The 26,639-nt window shown below is 41.6% G+C and overlaps 1 protein-coding gene across 1 annotated transcript in view; it reads right to left on the reverse strand.

The window, feature by feature from the left end:
* Positions 1–1,968: 1,968 nt before the first annotated feature.
* The window catches only part of LOC126109473 (uncharacterized), a 341,108-nt gene continuing 316,437 nt past the window's right edge, over positions 1,969–26,639 (reverse strand). Inside the window, exon 3 of the mRNA XM_049914501.1 lies at positions 1,969–2,325. The gene's annotated coding sequence lies outside the window, so the exon portion shown is untranslated. The remainder of the gene's footprint in view (positions 2,326–26,639) is intronic.

Here is a 26,639-nt window from a genome sequence, read left to right on the forward strand (position 1 = left end):
GAGAAATGTGTGTTACAAGGTTATGGCAGGCCCAATGTATAATGTTTCTATTTTGATGTACAGTTCACATAAAAGACAGGCCAGGTAGTGAACATAAATAACATGCAATTCAGTATGTATTTCAACTTTGAATACTGTGTGCACATTTGGGAGGTTGTGTGAACTAAATAATTTTTAGATGGGGAACTAACCAGCAACTGCTTTACTGAGCCATATAAATTATAATCACTGCAGCATTGAGCCAGTGGCTTTACATGTGCGGAAGAAATTAGATTAAAGTTCTTTTAGTATGAATATTGTTACAGGCATGTAAGCAATATGTGTTTAGCTGGTAATTAAATATTTCTACTTGAGAAGACAACATATTGTTACAGAATGAAAATATCTTGAAGGTTTATGGAAATATATATTATAATTTGCTCTCTCTCATGTTATGACACATGGTGAGTATGTACGCTACACTTTAATAGTTACTTCTTTTTGTGTGACACACATCAGGTAGCCTGGAACTAGTGTCAGGATAGTTCCTTCACAATGGCAACAAAGTTTCCTTTTTATATGCTGAACAATATTTTTAAATAGTGTGATGTGAAGAAATCTTTTGAGTGAGAACAAAGTTTCTCATGACAATATCTTCAGATTTGAGCAAAGCCTCAAGGTTTCAACATTTGCCATGATCAACTTCATGTCAACTGTGAGAGAAGGAAGGTTGCCAATCTTAGATGTTTTGGTAAAATGAAAATCAGATGGGCCAAGGTGTGTACCACAAGCCACCACACTCTCGTGTTTGTCTCAGGGTGCAGGGTTTCGGACCATCCAGTTCAGAAGGTAGGTGTTTTAAATACAATGATAGAAAGAGCTGCAATTGTTTGTGATGAGAACCACTTGGATTCCAAAACAAATGATATAAAGCTGGGACATCGAGAAATGATACTGAACAATCGGGATAAACTACGTATGGTGCTCCTTCCTCTGCATGGTTCTCCAAATAGCAAAATAGGCATTGTCCTAGGGCCCAAAATGATAAACAAAATATTATGGACAGGTTGCCTCAGGGTCTCTGTGATGTGTAGTACACCATGTTACTACACTGGTGAATCCAGCCAAACCTTTTTCGACTGCTGTGTGGAACATCAAAGGTAGAACAAAATTTAAGAAATTAAAATCTTGGCCCCTGTACTTCTACATGCTGGGTTTCTGTTGCGAAAGAAGCACGAGAAATTAGAATGTGTGAGAATCACTTCAATCAGGCCAGTGGCTATATAATCTTAGTGGTGCATGGAACTGGGTTCTCAAGGCTGAGAAGAGGCAGAAAAATGAAGTGAACTGTTTATGTTCCTTTGAAAGATCTAGTGACATTGATAGCACAAAGTAAGGATTACGTATGCCAATCAAGGACTATTTAAGACCATGACAGTTGGTCTTCTTGACTAGGGGCACGAAAGAACAACCCCCCCTCCCCCCCCCCCCACCACCACCACAGAAGAAAGGGAAAAATATTGTGAACTGCCATGCCAGATAGACAAATGTGTAAATTCATTATCAGAACACGTAACAGGTAGTGAGTAGTAATAAGTTTGGCCAAAGCCAGTTGTCATTGATTACAAAATTAACAGGAGTGTCTACATCCATCTCAAACTTTAGAGGAATTCTTGCCTCAGTGAGTAAAAAGTTCAAATGACTGCATTTGGAATTAATTATCTTTAAAGACATATTTTGCTCTCTAACTAGGAGTTTTCGTTAGGTCAATACACGCCTAAGATGTCATTTTTCATGAGCAACACTGTGTTGATCACTAACTGTGTGAACAAAGAACAGCTCTCAAGCATACTAAACATCAATGACCCACTGCCTACTGGAATAATGAAGGTTTCTTTATGGACCGCATTTTGATCACTTGGGAGAAGCAATCACTACTTTATAGTGGGCTGTAATGATTTCAAATGTAATATCTCACTTCACCTCGTACAATTTATAACTTTGGCATTCTGCTGTGATTAGTGCATTGCTTAACAAATCAAAGAAGTAAACAACAGTTAGCCAAGATATGGGAGCTCTTTTCCTTTTCTTTTTTTATAATACCTGCCACTCTGTCTGTGTCATGTTAATAGAAACTGACAATCGTAGCACCCGCAATGGTTCAATTTTCACTTTCACAAAAAGAAAACCAGACTGTCTGTGTGTTTGGTGTTCAGCAGGAGGCAAAACCTTGTTAGTGGTCTGGCTGCGAGACTCAAAAGCATTCTAATCCCCGTGCTTACATCACCGGGTTTTGAGAGAACTGTCGGGAGGCGGCAGTGTTCTGCTTGGCAGGTTGTGCAGGTCCTGAAACACACAAAGTATGGCAAAAGTTACTATTACGACAATAATGCATTAATAAGTCACTAGAAACTGCTGTCAGGTAGAACCACTGTAATGAATAACAACCAGAAGCATTTCTACAAGTACTGCATATGAGTGCAGCTTATGGAAACTATATGAACACAAGTTCAAAATCCCTTTCTTATCTGCAGGAATTTACACTAGATTATAGCACAACAGCTGTAGGGACCTAGATTAAGTTTATTCACTGTGGATGTTTACGACTGTTTATTCAGTGTAAATACAGAAAATTGCAACACTCTCATTTCATTCTTTTCAACAGAACAACCAAAGGAAATAGAAAATCTAGCTGAAGAAATTAATAAATGACACAAAAAATTCAATGCACTTCACTGTAGAAATGAAACACCTGATGACATTAACAAAACTTTATATAAAAATGCTGAAATTTCCAGGAAGCCAACAATTACCAGTGTTAACATCCATAACTCTTCTTGCTATCCAGATCAATATAAAAAAGTGTTCTTCAGAAGAATGTTTAATCACATGCTTAAAAACCCAATGGATACAAGTAAAATATATAAAGAAACAAAAATTGTAAAATCAGTAATGAATACAACCCTGCTGTAATACATAAATTAAACCAACCAATTTCTGGACAACCACCCACAAACAGGAAGACCATCTTTGTAATAAGCTGACCATTCTTAAGGAAGATTTCATACCAAATTGCCAACCTCTTCAAGTTGTATGACATAAAAATAAGCTTCTTCACGAGCAACAAAATACAGAATAATATCATCCACAATACTGAAAGCACTAAGCAAGAATATGAAAAGTCAGATACGTCCAAACTTCTGAAATTAACAGACTAGTAGAAGCACAGGGATGCACTCTGTATTAACATACAGAACAAATCCAACTTCGCAGAATGAGTTACTTGGCAAGAATTGTGGCAAACAGTATAGAAAAGAACCTGGCAAGAAATTTGACTTTCCTGAAGGAACTGAAATATCTTTCAACACAGATACGGCACCAGTCTACCTACTCAATGACAAATCTTGCCTTCACAGTTATGAAGGCTTACTATTTAAAAAAAAAAAAAAAAAAAAAAACCCTGCCCCCTCTCTATCTCTCTTTACATCTTACCTACATTGATATCATGATAAAAAATCTACCAGAAAATAAATCTTGCATGATATATCTAAGCCTTCTACTCATGTTTTTAAAAGTAAAGTTCATGTACATATCAAGAGCTGCAAATATTGGAACTTCACTCTATTTTTGGGCATTCATGTTCAGTTTTGATTAAAGTTTTTACCCACACATTACTTTTATTATATGCAAACAAACACAATAAAATTGTCTCTGAGCAAAGTATGTAAGATATTCATAACACGCATCAGTTGTACAGTGCATGCTGGATACTGGCTTAGTAATCGATTGTGTCTCATGGGCTTGACTATTGTCTGAAGTAGTGATGGAAGGAATTGACACTGTGAATGCTGGATGCAGGGCTATGTGAGGATCTTTTCTGAGCAGCACATTGCAAATCATCCCAGATATGCTCAATGTTCAAATCTGGGGAGTTTGGTGGCCAGTGGAAGTGTTTAAATTTAGAAGAGTGTTCCAGGAGCCACTTTGTAGCAATTCTGGAAATGCCAAGTGTATCTTTGTCCTGCTGGAATTGCCCAAGTCCATCGGAATCTCCAATGGACAGGATGCTTATGTATGTGTCACCTTTCAGGGTCATACCTAGCCATATCACTCCAACTGCACGCCTCTTACGCCATTACAGAGCCTCCACCAGCTTCAACTGTCCGCTACTGACATGCAGTGTCCATGGATTCAAGAGGATGTCTCCATGCCTGTACATGTCCATCTGCGCGACACAGTTTGAAATGAGACTCGTCCAGGCAATGTGTTTCCAGTCATCAACAGTCCAATATCGGTGTTGATGGCCCCAGGTGAATCATTAAGCTTTGTGTCCTGCAGTCATCAAGGGTACACAAGTGGACCTTCAGCTACAAAAGTTCATATCGATGATGGTTCACACTCTGACACTTGTTGATGGCCCAACATTTAAAGATTTGCAGAAGGGTTGCACTTCTGTCACTTTGAACGATTCTCTTCTGTTGTTGATCCTGTTTTTGCAGGATCTTTTTTCGGCTGCAACAATGTCGGAGATCTGATGTTTTACCAGATTCCTGATATACACTGTATGCTCATACGGGAAAATAACCACTTCATTGTTACCTTGGATATGCTTTGTCCCATTGCTCGTACGCCCACTATAACACCACATTCAAATTCACGTAAATCTTGATAAGATGCCATTGTAGCAGCACTAACCAATCTAACATCTGTGCCAGACACTTGTTGTCTTATATAGGCATTGCCGACTGCAGTGTCATATTCGGTATGTTTACATATCCCTGTATTTGAATATGCATGATTGTGCCAGTTTTGTTGGCAATTCACAGTATATACATATCTTGTGAGAAGATAATGATAATTACCACTCCACATACTGTGATGGAGGAGGTACATGATAGTGAATGTGTTGTGTTGTTGGGCGGTTGATGGTATTCTGGGACAATTTTTTCCTCAAAAAAAAAACCGTTACTTTGATATGCTCAGGCTGTTACTATGACTGGCTGACTCCTCAGACACAGTCTTTTTCCAGTAACATGGTGCACTGCCACATTGGGCTCAAACTGTTGCGGACCAGGTGTTACGAGGTATGCTGAATTGGCAGGGGTGGTCCTATTTCCTGGTTTTCTAGGCCACCAGGCATTAGAAAGATGGGCTTGTTTCTATCAGCATATACCAAGGACAGAGTCTACCAAGCAGCTGTCAACCACATCAAAAATTTAATGAACAAAATCATTTCTGCCCTTGCCACAGGTGATGCAGACATAATGTGCTGAATGTGGATAGATCCTGATAACAGACTGGAAATGTGTGCACCAGTGGTGGTGGGCACAATGTTGAAATTGATTAACCTGCATAAAATCTTTGAGACACTATGCCACATAAGCCAAACATGGTGTGAATACCTTAGGTCTAATTAGTTTGGATGCTGTAACTTTTGAGACACTCTGTATATCCTCTGCCCATCGCAGGTTAAAAACCTTATTGTGCTGTCAGAGCCCTTGATATGTTCTCAGAAAGAGGCAAAACCACCACACATCTCAAGTCACCTACTGTCCAGTTTATGTGGTATTTGCTCCACTGACAACATGTACATTTTTATGCCTCAGTAGTCTTCTGCAAGGGACCCATTGCATGCAACTTGCCATCACAGTATTTGGCTGAAAACTAGTAGATATGGGTCTGCAGGGATCCCTGTTGTGTTTGAGACTGACTGTCAATGGAAACTTAAGACGTTCATCTCTATGACTAACTACAAGTTAGGATCTTAATGTGGCCACTTTTATTATTATGGCACAACATTCCTTGTAGACAAGCTGGATAGTCTTCACTGACACACCAACAAATTGGGCAACTTAATTCATTGGCACATCCAAAGACAACAGCTCTAATCTGTGGTTTCAATCCATTGTACTACACTGATTCCTTATAATCGACTGGCACATACACACCTCTTCAATGATGTGGCATATGTCAGCAGTGAAGGCTCAGATAACTGGCAGGTATCAGTTCCACCCCATCTACAGCATTTCAAAGGGGCCATGTGCTCTTTTAAGATGGTGAACTTATAAGGCTGTTTACACAATTTTTTAAGTACACTCTAAGGAAAGAAGAAAGTTGCATCACACAGGAATTATCCAAAGGGTTGAAATGAGTAGATGTGCTGTTCATGTGCAGAGAAACAAATGATTACAATTTCAGAACACTTGGATGAGTTATTCAACAGGAAGAGCATCACAAACTGAGGGAGTCATTAATGCATTGACACCCTGTAGCCCATATGCAAGCAGTAATTCAGTTTGATACAGTTGTTGGATGTGCTCCAGGGGGATATCATGCCAAATTCTGTCTAAATTGTGGACTGGAGCATTGAAATCCCAATATGTTTGGAGGGCCCTGCCCGTAGCACTACATTCTCAATTGGGCATGGCAGGTCTCGGAAAGCATAAAGACAAGCAGTAGAAGCTCTTCTCATATGCAGGTAGGCATATCTGACTGAAATGTTAACTCAATGTCGTCTGCAATGAAGGGCAATAAAACGGGGTGTAGCACATTGTTGACATAGCACTGTGGATGAAAACTGAAGGGATCTTGCTACAAAACTAATGGCACCGCAGACGATTGCACTTGATTATCGGGTCATCTCCAGGAACTTCTTTGGACTGAAATTTCAATGACGGGAGTGGATTGAACTGAGACCAATGGCCAGCAAAGACATGATACCAATCTGGCTATTGCCTGATAACCAGGAGTGATTGACTGGGATTCCATTTGTATTTTGTAGAAGGACCTCTTTTTGGTTTTCATCTGTGGCTTTCTTACAGCATACAACAATGTTCTAAGTACCATTATGTTGCCTTTCATAGCAAGCCATCCTTGTGAGGAGTGGGACCTTATATTCCCCGGTGTATCGGGAGAGTGACTCACAACTGTACAGTGACAGACAGTGACAAACAGTTCAGTCGAGTACGTAGTTCTAATTTTCATCCACCAGAGTCCAGTAGTACACAGACTTTCAATAACAGGTCAAGAGAATGTTTTAGGGAATTATTCTGTTTATTTCTTGATGGCTCTTTTGTTTGTCTATGTTGGTACAGTTTTGTATAAGCTTATAGCAATGTGAATGAGGTCTATAGTAAATATGTAGATCATTGTTCTACTGATGTACACTGTACAGTGGAGAGTTTAGTATCATAATACATTAAGTAAGTTTATGGTGAAAGGAAAGCCAATTCGAGTGCAAATGAAAATAGTTTATACTTTACATTATTAACAAAGTATCTGAATGTTTCATATTTATTTTGGGAAAGTACAGTTTGAAAGTGTGTTATTTGTTAGTCATGAAAAGTGCAGACTAACGTGGGGGAATAATGTTTTTCTAGTAGCCTTAAAGAAAACTGACCATTCAGAAAGTACCATAGTATGCTTCATGTATCTTTTCTCTTGGATATATAGAATGCTTACAGCAGTGTAAGGATTCAGAGCCCTGCCTTTCAATGGTATGGTCACATGTAGTATGAGCTGCAAAGGAAGTTATAATTTGACAGTTTTAGTTGTGCTACACATTTCAAAAGTGTAGGCATATATATTCTGGTGTGTTTTGTAGAAAGTTCAGTTTTCTAAGTAACTTTGTGTATGAGAAAACACAGTAATTCCACGTGGCAGATTGGTGACTAAAATCGTGAGTGCATCGCACACTGATAAACTTAAATGGAAATGCTTGCCATACTATTAAGAACAATCCGTGCTTAGTAGCTCTTCAGATTTCAGGAAATACACTCCTGGAAATGGAAAAAAGAACACATTGACACCGGTGTGTCAGACCCACCATACTTGCTCCGGACACTGCGAGAGGGCTGTACAAGCAATGATCACACGCACGGCACAGCGGACACACCAGGAACCGCGGTGTTGGCCGTCGAATGGCGCTAGCTGCGCAGCATTTGTGCACCGCCGCCGTCAGTGTCAGCCAGTTTGCCGTGGCATACGGAGCTCCATCGCAGTCTTTAACACTGGTAGCATGCCGCGACAGCGTGGACGTGAACCGTATGTGCAGTTGACGGACTTTGAGCGAGGGCGTATAGTGGGCATGCGGGAGGCCGGGTGGACGTACCGCCGAATTGCTCAACACGTGGGGCGTGAGGTCTCCACAGTACATCGATGTTGTCGCCAGTGATCGGCGGAAGGTGCACGTGCCCGTCGACCTGGGACCGGACCGCAGCGACGCACGGATGCACGGCAAGACCGTAGGATCCTACCCAGTGCCGTAGGGGACCGCACCGCCACTTCCCAGCAAATTAGGGACACTGTTGCTCCTGGGGTATCGGCGAGGAGCATTCGCAACCGTCTCCATGAAGCTGGGCTACGGTCCCGCACACCGTTAGGCCGTCTTCCGCTCACGCCCCAACATCGTGCAGCCCGCCTCCAGTGGTGTCGCGACAGGCGTGAATGGAGGGACGAATGAAGACGTGTCGTCTTCAGCGATGAGAGTCGCTTCTGCCTTGGTGCCAATGATGGTCGTATGCGTGTTTGGCGCCGTGCAGGTGAGCGCCACAATCAGGACTGCATACGACCGAGGCACACAGGGCCAACACCCGGCATCATGGTGTGGGGAGCGATCTCCTACACTGGCCGTACACCACTGGTGATCGTCGAGGGGACACTGAATAGTGCACGGTACATCCAAACCGTCATCGAACCCATCGTTCTACCATTCCTAGACCGGCAAGGGAACTTGCTGTTCCAACAGGACAATGCACGTCCGCATGTATCCCGTGCCACCCAACGTGCTCTAGAAGGTGTAAGTCAACTACCCTGGCCAGCAAGATCTCTGGGTCTGTCCCCCATTGAGCATGTTTGGGACTAGATGAAGCGTCGTCTCACGCGGTCTGCACGTCCAGCACGAACGCTGGTCCAACTGAGGCGCCAGGTGGAAATGGCATGGCAAGCCGTTCCACAGGACTACATCCAGCATCTCTACGATCGTCTCCATGGGAGAATAGCAGCCTGCATTGCTGCGAAAGGTGGATATACACTGTACTAGTGCCGACATTGTGCATTATCTGTTGCCTGTGTCTATGTGCCTGTGGTTCTGTCAGTGTGATCATGTGATGTATCTGACCCCAGGAATGTGTCAATAAAGTTTCCCCTTCCTGGGACAATGAATTCACGGTGTTCTTATTTCAATTTCCAGGAGTGTATGTTACTTGCTAACGTAAATGAAAGTATCTGTGCATGACAATGTTAACATTAGCACGGGCTTGGCAGTGAACGTCTACATTATCAATGTTCAGAATTTACTAAAGTTTTCCAGTATTTCCACATTTCATTCAAAATTAAGATCTTTTGCTGATTCTTAAAATAGTTAAATTGTGTGCAGCCTAGTGCGAGTAGCAGTACATCAGGTCTCAGCTCGGATTTCCTGCCGGCGAGCTGCTGCAACCAGTTGACAGGTAGGTGCTGGTAAAAAGGAACTGCGCCACCAAACTTGGCTTACATTTCAGCAATATAATGCCTGCCTGTGCATGGTGAGAATTTCTAGTGCTTCTTTCATGCTTTCCAAACTCTACCTTGGCCAGCAAGGTCACCGAATTTCTCTCCAACTGTGAATGTTTGGAGCATTATGGGCTGGAGCCTCCTTTGCAGTGCCTTTTTTATGTTTTAGAGTGTACAAAATGCATCTGAATATTTGGTGAATTGTCTCGGAAAGAAACAAGAGTTATAAACAAAATGCTTTTACCGGCCTTCAGAATAATCACCATTACCTACAACAGACTTCTGACTTCAGTTGTCAAGCTGGAGGAAATGGTCAGCCAACACTTCTTGTGGAATCACTTAAAGCACCATGGGCACACAATGCTGGATGTCTGCATCATTGCCGGAGACGATAACTGATGTTGTCAGTACTATCCAGAGAGCATGCAGCAGTAAGTGACATGGTGGTGTTCATTGTCTTCCCAACATCCCACAGGTAGAAATTCATCATGGATCAAGCCCTTTCCATCAAAAATTGTGATTGATATGTCCTAATCTCAGAGTTTTCTTATCAAACTTGTTTTGGGAGGCAGGGAAGATGATGAACACTGTTGCTTGATCTGTGGATTGTACTGGTGGCTCCGCCTCTCATCTATAATAGTGCAGTATTCCAACAATACATAACAAATGTGTGTTCAGTGACTCCACAAGAATTGTTTGCAGACAGTTTCCAATAGCTTTACAACAAATGTCAGAAGTGTTTTGTAGCTAATGGTGATTACTTTGTAACTTATGTTCCCTTCATTTTCTGTGACCGTTCACCAAACTTTCCAGATACACCTTGTACAAGACGCAATAGACACATTATTCTCTTACATATACCATCATGTAACATGTGTATGAAGATAGGTCACATTTTGTCCAAAGAATGTGTTGCTGAGAACTGGACAGGCATGTAGAACAGGTTAAATATGGGTTAGCGTTGAGGTAACAGGCATTGTGGTCTGCCGGTATTAGCATATTAGTTGGGAGAGAATAATCCCATTTGCGGAGGATTGACGAAAGAGCATGTAACAGGCACATTATAAGATATGTGAGGAGGGGAGGCAAATAACCTCGAGTAGCATCTATCGACCCACTTCACTGAGTGGTCAGCACATCTGACTGCCATGCAGTCGAGCCTGGGTTCATTTCCCAGCCATGTCAGACATTCTCTCTGCTCAGGGAGTGGGTGATATGTTGTCCTTATCATTGATTCATCATCGCCAGCATGAAAGTAACCCACCATGGGGTCAACAGAAAAGACCTGCAACTTACCCAGCAAGTGACTCCTAGGTATCAATGTCCATATGATCACTTCATTACACCTGGAGCAGTAGAAAGGGAAACGTACCAAAGAGGGAGCAATAGCCAAGTATGCTAAATGTGATGGGCTATAAACAAACAAGGATATTTTTTCAAAATTTAAAAGCTTTTGTCCAGATTGGTCACCAAAGTCTGATTATGACCTTTGCTCAGAAACATACAGTGATCAGAAGTCCAAAGTAGCAACTGGAATGATATCTTATCAGCGTACTATCAGATATGAGGCTCCTCTGAGATTGTTAATGGAGGTTTTTCATTTTCTCCTACATAGAGGGTGAAATGAACTCCACTGACACAATTCAGGTGGTGGTTCAAGGATGTTTTATGAGTATTTTGGTACAATGATCCCTTGGTCTCCTGTGGCTCACTGCGGAGTAATAATGTAATTATGATTTATTTAGTTTGCTACATTCATTTCTTCTGAAAATACACTGTTCACACACATTAATGTGCGGTGCACACCATTGTAAGACATGCAGGAAGAGATTCAATGAAATGATCATATGGCATTAATGACTGGCAGACCCCATCTGGGCTTGATCAGTTGCCTACTGCAATTCTTTTCATTTTATGCTGCTTTGGAGACTTGCTTGTTGATGGCAAGAACAAAACAAGGATTTAATTTCATGTGACAAATGAAATTTCATCAATGAATATGTCTGGCAAGCACATAAGAAGTTCAATAACCACATGCTTAACAAATGTCACTACAGTATAAGTGAATAGCTCTGCTCAACTGTACAAAAATATATGATGTGACAAATGAAACCACAACATAAGGAATAGGTCTGTCCAGCACATAATTTCTTGTGTTATAAAAACAGTTATTTGTTGTATATTGTATTAAACATAAGATAGATGCATATGAATACAGCACAAATGTGATCATTGGGATGTTGTTGTGGTCTTCAGTCTGGAGACTGGTTTGATGCAGCTCTCCATGCTACTCTATCCTGTGCAAGCTTCTTCATCTCCCAGTAACTACCGCAATCTACATCCTTCTGAATCTGCTTAGTGTATTCATCTCTTGGTCTCCCTCTACGATTTTACCATCCATGCTGCCCTCCAATACTACATTGATGATCCCTTGATACCTCATAACATGTCCTATCAACCGGTCCCTTCTTCTAGACAAGTTGTGCCACAAATTTCTCTTCATCCCAATCCTATTCAATACCTCCTCATTAGTTATGTGATCTACCCATCTAATCTTCAGCATTCTTCTGTAGCACCACATTTCAAAAGCTTCTATTCTCTTCTTGTCCAAACTATGTATCGTCCATGTTTCACTTCCATACAAGGCTACACTCCGTACAAATACTTTCAGAAACAACTTCCTGACACTTAAATCTATACTCTCTGTTAACAAATTTCTCTTCTTCGGAAATTCTTTCCTTGCCATTGCCAGTCTACATTTTATATCCTCTTTACTTCGAACATAATCAGTTATTTTGCTCCCCAATTACGAGGGCTATCCTCAAAGTACATTACGTTTTGGAATTAAAAATAAATAAAGTATTGGAATTTTTTTTTATTATATACAGATGGAAGCCACACTTAAATACTACTTTTCTACAAAGTTGCCATTTAAATTAAGGCACTTATCGTAGCGATGGACGAGCTTGGAAATTCATTCGTCATAAAATTCGGCCGTCTGCGCCTTCAACCACGTGGTTATCTCTTTTGGGATGTGATATTTTTGGATTTCCTGGAAAGAGGCACTACAATAAACTCTCAAAGGTATTGCCAAACTCTGCACAACCTCAGAAGAGCAATACAAAACAAGTGCATGGGAAAGTTGGGCTCAAAGATCTTGCTGATTCACAACAACGCCCGGGACCACATGGCAAATGCCACTCGTGAAGTTCTCGAATCTTTTATGTGGGAGTTGTTTCCTCATCCGCCGTACAGTCCCGACCTGGCACCGAGCGGCTTCACTTATTCCCAGCAATGAAGAAGTGGTTGGCTATGCAGCGTTTTGATGACGACGCACAGCTTCAAGAAGAGGTAACCACGTGGTTGAAGGCGCAGGCGGCCGAATTTTACGACGAAGGAATTTCCAAGCTCCTCCATCGCTACGGTAAGTGCCTTAATTTAAATGGCAACTATGTAGAAAAGTAATATTTAAGTGTGGCTTTCATCTCTATATAATAAAAAAAATTTCCAATACTTTATTATTTTTTAATTCCAAAACCTAATGAACTTTGGGGATAGCCCTCGTAGCAAAACTCCTTTACTACTTTAACTGTCTCATTTAATAATCTAATTCCCTCAGCATCACCCGACTTAATTCGACTACATTCCATTATCCTCGTTTTTCTTTTGTTGATGTTCATCTCTTATCCTCCTTTCGAGACACTATCCATTCCGTTCAACTGCTCTTCCATGACCTTTGCTGTCTCTGACAGAATTACAATGTCATTGTCGAACCTCAAAGTTCTTATTTCTTCTCCATGGATTTTAATACCTACTCCGAACTTTTTTTTTGTTTCCTTTACTACTTGCTAAATATACAGATTGAATAACATCGGGGATAGGCTACAACCCTGTCTCACTCCCTTCCCAACCACTGCTTCCCTTTCATACCCCTCGACTCTTACAACTGCCATCGGGTTTCTGTACAAATTGTAAATAGCCTTTCGCTCCCTGTATTTTACCCCTGCCACCTTCAGAATTTGAAAGATAGTATTCCAGTCAACACTGTCAAGAGCTTTCTCTAAGTCTACAAATGCTAGAAACGTAGGTTTGCCTTTCCTTAATCTTTATTCTAATATAAGTCGTAGGGTCAGTATTGCCTCACGTGTTCCAATATTTCTACGGAATCCAAACTGATCTTCCCCGAGGTCGGCTTCTACTAGTTTTTCCATTCGTCTGTAAAGAATTCGGGTTAGTATTTTGCAGCCGTGACTTATTAAACTGATAGTTCGGTAATTTGCACATCTGTCAACACCTGCTTTCTTTGGGATTGGAATTATTATATTCTTCTTGAAGTCTGAGGGTACTTCGCCTGTCTCATATATCTTGCTCACCAGATGGTAGAGATTTGTCAGGACTGGCTCTCCCAAGGCTGTCAGTAGTTCTAATGGAATTTTGTCTACTTTGGGGGCCTTGTTTCGACTCAGGTCTTTCACTGCTCTGTCAAACTCTTCACGCAGTATCATATCTCCCATTTCATCTTCATCTACATCCTCTTCCATTTCCACAATATTGTCCTCAAGTACATCGCCCTTGTATAGACCCTCTATATACTCCCTCCACCTTCCAGCTTTCCCTTCTTCGCTTAGAACTGGGTTTCCATCTGAGCTCTTGATATTCATAAAAGTGGTTCTCTTTTATTTATGTATTGTTCCGTGGGTCCGAATTAAGGAGAAGTGTCCATGGTCATGGAACGAGTCAATACATGAAATTATAACACGATAGCAGAAACAGATAAAATGAAACATAAAAAAACATATTCAGGCGACAAGTCGTAAGTTTAAATAAAGAAAATCAACACTGTAACACTGGATTTTGCTTAATTTTTTAGCTCTTCCAGGAGTTCCTCGACAGAATAGAAGGAGTGAGCCATGAGGGAACTCTTCAGTTCAGACTTAAAAGATTTTGGGCTACTGCTAGGATTTTTGAGTTCTTCTGGTAACTTATTGAAAATGGATGCAGCAGAATGCTGCACTCCTTTCTGCACAAGAGTCAAGAAAGTGCATTCCACATGCAGATTTGATTTCTGCCTAGTATTAACTGAGTGAAAGCTGCTAACTCTTGGGAATAGGCTAATATTGCTAACAACAAACGAAATTAAAGAAAATATATACTGTGAGGGAAATGTCAGAATTCCCAGACTATTGAATAGGGGTCGACAAGAGGTTCTCGAACTTACACCACATATAGCTCGAACAGCCCATTTTTGAGCCAAAAATACCCTTTTCGAATCAGAAGAATTACCCCAAAAAATAATACCATACGACATAAGCGTATGAAAATAGGCGAAGTAGTCTACTTTTCGTGTTGAAGTGTCACTTATTTCAGATACTGTTCTAATGGTAAATAAAGCAGCATTTAGTTTCTGAACAAGATCCTGGACATGGCCTTTCCACAACAGCTTACTATCTATCCGAGCGCTTACGAACTTGAACTGTTCCGTCTCGCTTACAGTATGCCCATTCTGTCTGATCAAAATATCGGTACTTGTTGAATTGTGAGTTAGAAACTGTAAAAACTGAGTCTTACTGTGATTTAGCATAAAATTATTTTCCACAAGCCACGAACTTATTTCATGAACTACATTATTTGATACTGTTTCAATATTACACACAAGATCCATCACTACCAAGCTGGTGTCATTAGCAAACAGAAATATTTTTGAATCATCTGTAATACTAGAAGGCATATCAATTATATAAATAAGAAACAGCAGTGGCCCCAGCACCGACCCATGGGGAACGCCCCACGTAACAGTGCCCCAATGGGGCTGAACATCACTACCACTCTCAATATTACGGAGAATTACCTTCTGCTTTCTGTTCTTAAAGTAGGAGGCGAACCAATTGGAAGCTACTCCCCTTACTCCATAATGGTCCAACTTCTGCAGTAATATTTTGTTGTCAACACAATCAAAAGCCTTCGTTAAATCAAAGAAAACACCTAGCGTACGCAACCTTTTATTTAATCCGTCCAAAACCTCACAGAGAAAAGAGAATATAGCATTTTCAGTTGTTAAACCATTTCTTTAATTTTCCTGTAGGCAGTATCTATCTTACCCCTGGTGAGACAAGCCTCTACATCCTTACATTTGTCCTCTAGCCACCCCTGCTTAGTCATTTTGCACTTCCTGTCGATCTCATTTTTGAGACATTTGTATTCCTTTGTGCCTGCTTCATTTACTGTATTTTTATATTTTCTCTTTTCATCAATTAGGTTCAATATTTCTTCTGTTACCCAAGGATTTCTAGCAGGCCTCATCTTTTTACCTACTTTATCCTCTGCTGCCTTCACTATTTCATTCCTCAAAGCTACCCATTCTTCTGCTACAGTATTACTTTCCCCCATTCCTGTCAATTGTTCCCTTATGCTCTCCCTGAAACTCTGTACAACCTCTGGTTCTTTCAGTTTATCCAGATCCCATCCCCTTGAATTCCCACCTTTTTGAAGTTTCTTCAGTTTTAATCTACAGTTCATAGCCAATAGATTGTGGTCAGAGTCCACATCTGCCCCAGGAAATGTCTTACAATTTAAAACCTGGTTCCTAAATCTCTGTCTTATCATTATATAATCTATCTGAAACCTGTCAGTATCTCCATGTATACAACCTTCTTTTATGATTCTTGAACCAAGTGTTAGCTATGATTAAGTTATGCTCTGCACAAAATTCTACCAGACGGCTTCCTCTTTCATTTCTTCCCCCCAATCCATATTCACCTACTACGTTTCCTTCTCTCCCTTTTCCTACTACAGAATTCCAGTCACCCATGACTATTAAATTTTCGTCTCCCTTCACTATCTGAATAATTTCTTTTATTTCATCATACATTTCTTCAATTTCTTCGTCATCTGCAGAGCTAGTTGGCATATAGACTTTTACTACTCTGGTAGGCGTGGGCTTCGTGTCTATCTTGGCTACAATAATGCATTCACTATGCTGTTTGTAGTAGCTTACCCGCACTCCTATTTTTTTTATTCATTATTAAACCTAATCCTGCATTACCCCTATTTGATTTTGTATTTATAACCCTATATTCGCCTGACCAAAAGACTTGTTCCTCCTGTCACCGAACTTCGCTAATTCCCACTATATCTAACTTTAACCTATCCATTTCCCTTTTTTAATTTTCTAACCTACCTGCCCGATTAAGGGATCTGACATTCCTCGCTCCGATCCGTAGAACGTCAGTTTTCTTTCGCCTGATAACGACGTCCTCCTGAGTAGTCCCCGCTCGGAGATCGGATGGGGGACTATTTTACCCAAGAGGACGCCATCATCATTTAACCATACAGTAAAGCTGCATGCCCTCGGTAAAAATTACGGCCGTAGTTTCCCCTTGCTTTCAGCCGCTCGCAGTACCAGCACAACAAGGCCGTTTTGGTTAGTGTTATAAGGCCCCTGCAACGACTGAAAAGGCTGTTGCCCCTCTTCAGGAACCACACGTTTGTCTGGCCTCTCAACAGATACCCCTACATTGTGGTTGCACCTACGGTACGGCTATCTGTATCGTTGACGCATGCAAGCCTCCCGACCGACGGCAAGGTCCGTAGTTCATGGTTCATGGGTATGATGATAAATAAAAGTTGCAGCTGCGATTGGATGAGTGTGTTATGCATTGCAAAGCAAAACACAGTCAATTGGCATTGCGAAGCAGATCCAACTGGGCATGGTCTAGCAAGAGCCAACGCTGCAGCACACTACTGGAACAAAAACCTTTCATCATTTGCCACTATGGAAGTGTTTAGAGTACGTGAGCTTAAGTCCTAAACGAACATAGTGTGGATGTGTAAGCCCTCAGCCTTCGTGCACTAAATTCTTCTCGTCTCAGTACAGCCTTCGCCATGGGCGTAATCGTGGAATGCAGTAAGGGGTTGGCTGTTCGACCACAAGAAACGGCAGCCTGCCCTGAGTTACAAGGGGGTTGCCCACTTGCTGGCGGAAATTCACGGCGATCATCAGCTGCACTGTTTTTCTGCTTTACCTACAACTCAGCCTATTGTGGTCGTGACATTTCTTATACCTACTAACTGTTGCAACAATGTATTTGTATGATTTCAGCTGCTACAACTGCGACTCTTTGGCATCACGGTAAAACGGTACGGCATTTTTTCGCTTGTTTATGTGCAGTTTTATTTTTCGCTATCGATTTGTTGTAGTACCTTAGAACATATTCTGATGTCGAACATAACGAGGTGTCTTGAACAGAATGACCTCAACGCCAGCCGGCATGTATTTCGAGAATACAGATCATGCAAAACCCAATTCACTTAATAAGCACAGTTGTGCTAGTGAGTGAAATGCGTTTCGGAAATCAGTAAACACCGTTTTCCCCTGTCTGCCTTGATCCGTGGCTTTCAGACTGTCGTTCGAGTCGGGTTGCACGTAATCGATGTTTTCGGAATCCGTGCTGCTTAGCAGGGGGGAGGTCATTCAGTCTGAGATACCTCGTTACGCCTGAGTTCAGAATTATAAATTTTCTGCTTGCACCAAGATTTCGTGCCACCGTGAAGATCAGCCTAGACTTCAGGGCGGCTCTAATGCCACTCTTGATTCCTTGTGGATGGCTTGGAAGTTAATGCTATAATCTCTGAGAACTGTACACAGTCGTATGTGTGAATACAAGGCGCACTGATAAAAAGTAAAACATTTATTAACTGTCGGCTGCTACTTTGATAATCAGCATGTGATTACCGACGCAAAAGGTAACACAGAGTTTGACAGTAGGCGTACAAAAAAATATCTCGTGACCAAAGACGTAAGCGTAGCTATGACGATTAGCGCGTTAAAAGTTTACACAAGTACAGATGGAAATTGTGCTCGAATATGTGATACAAATAAAGCAATATACTGAGTTTCTGATGCGAGTTGGGCGTTTTACTGCCCTGTAATTAGCAACACCAATTAAAATAAATCCTCCTCCCTCTTTCCCCCCCCCCACCCCCCATAAGCATAAAAAAGCAAATGTCGGGCTTAGTAGTCTAGCGATAATGAGCGTGCAGGAATAGTAGAAGTCGCGAGTTCGAATCTCGGTGCCTTTCTTTTTTGTATTTTAAGTGTAGTGTGCCATGTTTTTGTCTAAATATACCACTTAAGCTTTTATAACGGAAGCTACCATATGCTCTCAAACTAATAATACTTTCTCTTTCTTCGATTCCGTTCCTCAATGGGAAAAAAGGGAACCCTTGTTTTTCGTCTGTCTGTTGCAGATCCTTTGCTTCAGCAACGGGGAGATGTATCAAGTTGAAATTTTTTTCACATACTGAGGTTGTGTTCTCTTCACGGTGTAAAATATACAGACCTAGAGGGCACTTTCTGTTGACCTACACTAATGAAAATTGGCAAGAAGCAAGGTTTTATAGTACATGTAAAGGAAAAGTCCGAAAACTGATAATTTGTAATTATATCACACGGAAATTGTTATCCAACATCGAACTTGAAATTACAATAATCAGTAGTTCTGCGTTCATGTTGAATGGGCCGCAATACTAAACGTCAAATATCGTGCAAAGAATGGCTGTATTGCGTTTCGGAATTTAGCCGTCATCAGATATCCAGATGCGATTACTGCATGTGCATATGTGGTTCAAAGTTGCATGTAAAGCAAAAATTCGCAGAATAGACGCAGTCAACCTCAATGCAGAACTACTAATTACTCTAATAATAAATAATACTTAAATACCTTCAACATTTCGCGGCCCTGTTAGCAACTGTATAAATATCAGTTTTAATAATGAACGGCCTCAGTTGCACCGTTTATCTAGAATTTACCTACGTTTCAGTCGGGATAACCCAACCTTCTTCAGAATAACATTATCTACTGTTTGTCCATAGTGGACATCGTCAAGTTAAAACTACAAATTCATAAATTATCGTCAGATTGTAAAACTTATCTGGCACTGCCTCGGCCCCACTTCGCGACAGCGATGCGGCAGCCACGAGTGCTGTACTGGAACTCCACTATGGACGAACAGTAGACACTGTTATTCTGAAGAAGGTTGGGTTATCCCGTCTGAAACCTGCGTAAAGTCTAGGTAAGCGGTGCAACTGAGGCTGTTCATTATTAAAATAAAAATAATAATACTGGTCGCCTGCTTCCTGCATGACTTTGTCACATTTATACTATTAAAATGAAAACATTCTCGAAAATCTTTTAATCCCTGGGATCGGTATCTTGCCAGGATCAATGTCGATAACAGGTGAAAATAGTCGAGATTCTCTATTCCCGGAACGTATGAACTGTCTACATACATAATTAAGTTTGTATAACATCCTCACAGAGCGAGTCCATTTTTTCGTTTTCTTTTATGTTATGGAATGTACCTTTTTTCCTTTCGAAAATGTGTCTTAATGACGTGTAAGATTTGGCAGTTCATGGATGACTGACATGCAATGATTCAAACCCATTAAATTCTTGTACCTTATCTTAAATAACAATGCTGCAATGAGACTGAAAATTGAAACCTATTACAGGGTTGCCACCAAGTTGAAATTCCCTTTTTTCCAGATAAGTTTTAGCATTTTTCCCTGACAAATTTTGAGGTATCAAAACTAAGTGCAGACCTAAACAAAAAAAAAATGTAATGACTTCTGTATTTCTAAACGTGTGATCAAAAATCTTAAGTACTAACATCAAAATGTTGTGTAATGAACTGCTTGTAGATGGTGAAAGGATGCCCAATGGTAGATATGTTTCATTAAGATCACTGATTTTATTTTCATAAAGCGAAACCCATTTGGTGACAAAAACATGCATTTTCTTGGAGTTGCGTGACACATTCCTGAAAATAGTGAAGGTATTTAAAATAACCTCAGAAAAAAGTTGGCCTCTTGAAAGAAATGTAGAAGGTGGGGAAGAGGTGTGTCAACCAACACTGTAGGTGACTGCAAATAAAATGTTGCTTCTACTATGTTCGTAATTGTCGGTTATTACCCACTGCGTTATGCCTATTATCTACAGGAATTGTGAGATTTTTTTTTCTTTCGAGAAATACATGACTTCAAAGTGTACAAACTGCCAGCGATTGCCACAATTTTGTTTCCTTATCGTCCATACTTTCAAATATATAAACTACACTACTCGCCATTAAAATTGTTACACGACGAAGATGGCGTGCTACAGACGCGAAATTTAACCGACAGGAAGAAGATGCTTTGATATGCAAATGATTAGCTTTTCAGAGCATTCATTCACAGAAGGCTGGTGCCGGTGGCGACACCTACGACGTGCTGACATCAGGGAAGTTTCCAACCGATATCTCATTCACAAACAGCATTTGATCGACATTGAGTGGTAAAACGTTGTTGTGATGCCTCTTGTAAGGAGGATAAATGCGTACCATCATGTTTCAGACTTTGGCAAAGGTCGGATTGTAGCCTATCGCGATTGCGGTTTATCGTATAGCGACATTGCTGCTCGCGTTGGTCGAGATCCAATGACTGTTAGGAGAATATGGAATCGGTGGGTTCAGGAGGGTAATACGGAACGCCGTGCTGGATTCCAACGGCCTCGTATCACTAGCAGTCAAGATGACAGGCATATAATCCGCATGGCTGTAACGGATCGTGCAGTCACGTCTCGATTGCTGAGTCAACAGATGGGGACGTTTGCAAGACAACAACCATCAGGACGAACAGTTCGACGACGTTTGCAGCAGCATGGACTATCGGCTCGGAGACCATGGCTGCGGTTACCCTTGACGCTGCACCACAGGCAGTAGCGCCTGCGATGGTGTACTCAACGACCAACCTGGGTGCACGAATGGCAAAACGTCATTTTTTTTCGGATGAATCCAGGTTCTGTTTACAGCATGATGGTCGCATCCGTGTTTGGAGACATCGCGGTGAACGCACATTGGAAGCGTGTATTCGTCATCGCCATACTGGCATATCACCCGGCGTGATGGTATGGGGTGCCATTGGTTACACGTCTCGGTCACCTCTTGTTCGCATTGACGGCACTTTGAAAAGTGGACGTTACATTTCAATTGTGTTACGACCCGTGGCTCTACCCTACATTTCAGCAGGATAATGCACGACCGCATGTTGCAGGTCCTGTACGGCCATTCTGGATACAGAAAATGTTCGACTGCTGCCCTGGCCAGCACTTTCTCCAGATCTCTCACCAACTGAAAACCTGTGGTCAATGGTGGCCGAGCAACTGGCTCGTCACAATACGCCAGTGACTAGTCTTGATGAACTGTGGTATCGTGTTGAAGCTACATGGGCAGTTGTACCTGTACACGCCATCCAAGCTCTGTTTGACTCAATGCCCAGGCGTATCAAGGCCGTTCTTATGGCCAGAAGTGGTTGTTCTGGGTACTGATTTCTCAGGATCTATGCACCCAAATTGCGTGAAAGTGTAATCACATGTCAGTTCTAGTATAATATACAGTTCAATGAATACCCGTGTATCATCTGCATTTCTTCTTGGTTTAGCAGTTTTAATGGCCAGTAGTGTACTTTCGAAGTGCCAAAATATACTAGAATAAATAAAATTTGTATCAAACGCCGCACTGTGCAATGCACTTGCGGTGAGACAGTCACGATTCCAGAAATACATCGCCTGTGGCCGAGGAGGTGCACCACAGTCCTCGGTCCATGGTAATACGCCACACGCACAGATCATGTCTGAGGACAGAGCCCGCACATTAGTGGGAAACTATGGGTTTTGCATTGGCAAGCCCGATCCGTTAGAGATACCCACAGAAATGGCCTGCAGTTTTGGGCCGTCACGGAAGTCCATTCGTGTGGCCAGCCATTCACGTGTCACAGACACCACGTCGATGAAATGAGACCGCGGTGATCACCCATGCAACAGATAACTTGAGCAAATACTCTGAGAGTAGTCAGAAACTCACCGTAAGGATAATCGCTCAGCACATAGAAAAGAAGATCACACTCTATAACTAAAAATTATGCAGTGAAAAATTGGGGTCGGTATGATTTTGCGTCTGGTGGATATTACACAATATGTTACCGTTTATGAAATTTGGCTGACATATTGAATTTTTCTTTATACTTGGTTGGAGGTCTCGAGAAAACTGATCTGACGATCGCGCGCATTTGCGATCTCACGCGAGGCGGCCGCAGTGAGAGATACACAACATTTATCATATATTTTTGAGATATCGGCAAATGATAGCATGTAATGGGGAAAATATTTTACCGTGTGGTTGTTATGCAAAACTTCATTACCTACTATGTTATCCAACCGACTACAGACTTTTTCTATGAAAGAACGTAGTTTTTAAGGGTGTATCGATAACTGGTGAAAGGAAAAATGCTATGGATTTTGGAACAACGTAAGTGAAGCCATTTGTACCGTGGATGTGCTTTTTCATAGGTTTTTTTTTTTTTGGTCATCAGTCTACTGACTGGTTTGATGCGGCCCGCCACAAATTCCTTTCCTGTGCTAACCTCTTCATCTCAGAGTAGCACTTGCAACCTACGTCCTCAATTATTCGCTTGACGTATTCCAATTCCTTAACTTCATTGACTTCGTGACCATCAATCCTGATGTTAAGTTTCTCGCTGTTCTCATTTCTACTACTTCTCATTACCTTCGCCTTTCTCCGATTTACTCTCAAACCATACTGTGTACTCATTAGACTGTTCATTCGTTTCAGCAGATCATTTAATTCTTCTTCACTTTCACTCAGGATAGCAATGTCATCGTCGAATCGTATCATTGATATCCTTTCACCTTGTATTTTAATTCCACTCCTAAACCTTTCTTTTATTTCCATCATTGCTTCCTCGATGTACAGATTGAAGAGTAGGGGCGAAAGGCTACAGCCTTGTCTTACACCCTTCTTAATACGAGCACTTCGTTCTTGATCGTCCACTCTTATTATTCCCTCTTGATTGTTGTACATATTGTATATGACCCGTCTCTCCCTATAGCTTACCCCTTGCTTGCACCATTTTATATTGTCGAACGCTTTTTCCAGGTCGACAAATCCTATGAAAGTGTCTTGATTTTTCTTTAGCCTTGCTTCCATTATTAGCCGTAACGTCAGAATTGCCTCTCTCGTCCCTTTACTTTTCCTAAAGCCAAACTGATCATCACCTAGCGCATTCTCAATTTTCTTTTCCATTCTTCTGTATATTATTCTTGTGAGCAGCTTCGATGCATGAGCTGTTAAGCTGATTGTGCGAGAATTCTCGAACTTGTCAGCTCTTACCGTCTTCGGAGTTGTGTGGATGATGCTTTTCCGAAAGTCGGTTGGTATGTCGCCAGACTCATATATTCTACACACCAACGTGAATAGTCGTTTTGTTGCCACTTCCCCCAATGATTTTAGAAATTCTGATGGAATGTTATCTATCCCTTCTGCCTTATTTGACCGTAAGTCCTCCAAAGCTCTTTTAAATTCCGATTCTAATACTGGATTCTCTATCTCTTCTAAATCGACTCCTGTTTCTTCTTCTATCACATCAGACAAATCTTTACCCTCATAGAGGCTTTCAATGTATTCTTTCCACCTATCTGCTCTCTCCTCTGCATTTAACAGTGGAATTCCCGTTGCACTCTTAATGTTACCACCGTTGCTTTTAATGTCACCAAAGGTTGTTTTGACTTTCCTGTATGCTGAGTCTGTCCTTCCGACAATCATATCTTTTTCGATGTATTCACATTTTTCCTGCAGCCATTTAGTCTTAGCTTCCCAGCACTTCCTATTTATTCCATTCCTCAGTGACTTGTATTTCTGTATTCCTGATTTTCCCGGAACATGTTTGTACTTCCTCCTTTCATCAATCAACTGAAGTATTTCTTCTGTTACCCATGGTTTCTTCGCAGCTACCTTCTTCGTACCTATGTTTTCCTTCCCAACTTCTGTGATGGCCCTTTTTAGAGATGTCCATTCCTCTTCAACTGTACTGCCTACTGCGCTATTCCTTATTGCAGCAGCTATAGCGTTAGAGAACTTCAAACGTATCTCGTCATTCCTTAGTACTTTCGTATTCCACTTCTTTGCGTATTTATTCTTCCTGACTAATGCCTTTAATTTCAGCCAACTCTTCATCACTACTATATTGTGGTCTGAGTCTATATCTGCTCCTGGGTACGCCTTACAATCCAGTATCTGATTTCGGAATCTCTGTCTGACCATGATGTAATCTAATTGAAATCTTCCCGTATCTCCCGGCCTTTTCCAAGTATACCTCCTCCTCTTGTGATTCTTGAACAGGGTATTCGCTATTACTAGCTGAAACTTGTTACAGAACTCAATTAGTCTTTCTCCTCTTTCATTCCTTGTCCCAAGCCCATATTCTCCTGTAACCTTTTCTTCTACTCCTTCCCCTACAACTGCATTCCAGTCGCCCATAACTATTAGATTTTCGTCCCTCTTTACATACTGCATTACCCTTTCAATATCCTCATACACTTTCTCGATCTGTTCATCTTCAGCTTGCGACGTCGGCATGTATGCCTGAACTATCGTTGTCGGTGTTGGTCTGCTGTCGATTCTGATTAGAACAACCCGGTCACTGAACTGTTCACAGTAACACACCCTCTGCCCTACCTTCCTATTCATAACGAATCCTACACCTGTTATACCATTTTCTGCTGCTGTTGATATTACCCGATACTCATTTGACCAGAAATCCTTGTCTTCCTTCCACTTCACTTCACTGACCCCTACTATATCTAGATTGAGCCTTTGCATTTCCTTTTCAGATTTTCTACTTTCCCTACCACGTTCAAGCTTCTGACATTCCACGCCCCGACTCGTAGAACGTTATCCTTTCGTAGATTATTCAATCTTTTTCTCATGGTAACCTCCCCCTAGGCAGTCCCCTCCCGGAGATCCGAATGGGGGACTATTCCGGAATCTTTTGCCAAAGGAGATATCATCATGACACTTCTTCAATTACAGGCCACATGTCCTGTGGATACACGTTACGTGTCTTTAATGCAGTAGTTTCCATTGCCTTCTGCATCCTCATGTCGTTGATCATTGCTGATTCTTCCACCTTTAGGGGCAATTTCCCACCCCTAGGACAAGAGGTCTGAACCTCTATCCGCTCCTCCGCCCTCTTTGACAAGGCCGTTGGCAGAATGAGGCTGACTTCTTATGCCTGAAGTCTTCGGGAGCCAATGCTGATTATTTATCAAAATTTAGGCATTGGCGGGGATCGAACCCGGGACCGAAGACGTTTTGATTATGAATCAAAGACGCTACCCCTAGGCTACTGACCATATTTTCCTCAGTTCCTCACTTAATAAACTTAACTGTTTGAGAATCCTATCGCAACTGCCTCTACATTTAGTGAGGTGAGAGTGTGCAAACTGAGCTGCGTTTTGGCAAAAGAACAGAATTTTAACTTGGCAAAATGAGAAATGTGTAGGGTTTACTCGAAATTCGCCATTCATGACGCTTCTCTGAAAGTTACAAATGGTTAATAAAAATACTAACCACAGCAGAGGTGACAGATCTTTTTGAATGATCACCTGGTGAGTCGGACGTCAAGACCGTCCCGGTGCCAGTACACAGAATATCGAGTACCAACTACAACAATTGTTACCCAGCTTGCCTCGGGGGATGATAAAACACGATGGTGACACCTTTTCTAGTGGAATCAGATCGTGCATCGAGGACAGAGGAAGGCATACTGATAAGATAGCTCATAATGCCAAATTCTTTATAAATTTGACTCTATATTGCCACCACAGAAATAAAACCACATATCCTCTCAATCCATAGGGTTTCGTGTGTGTGTGTGTGTGTGTGTGTGTGTGTGTGTGTGTGTGTGTGTGTGTGTGTGTCTGGCATTGTATTAGCTACTAGTGAATGAGTTTCCCAAAATTTGAAATGGTTATGCGGGAGGTGGTATTTTACAAGTTATGCAGAGTTCTTCGTCTACATCCTAACAGTGGCGATTTCAGCGCTGTTCTTAAGTGAAACATGTCCTCAATCCTTGCCTGTCACTTCCTGATACAGCTCTTAGCGAACTGCTGATTAACTGTCGCCGTGATTCCAGGACCAGTTCCCAGGACTACATGATCATGGCAGCAGTGTAAGTGCCTGTTGCCAAACCCAGATCCTCGTAAGGATGCCTTCTCCCCCTGCTGCGCAACGAGCCAGCCGCGGTGGCCGAGAGGTTCTAGGCGCTTCAGTCCGGA

Source organism: Schistocerca cancellata, chromosome 12, assembly GCF_023864275.1.
Source record: "Schistocerca cancellata isolate TAMUIC-IGC-003103 chromosome 12, iqSchCanc2.1, whole genome shotgun sequence".
In the NCBI taxonomy this organism is placed as follows: domain Eukaryota; kingdom Metazoa; phylum Arthropoda; class Insecta; order Orthoptera; family Acrididae; genus Schistocerca; species Schistocerca cancellata.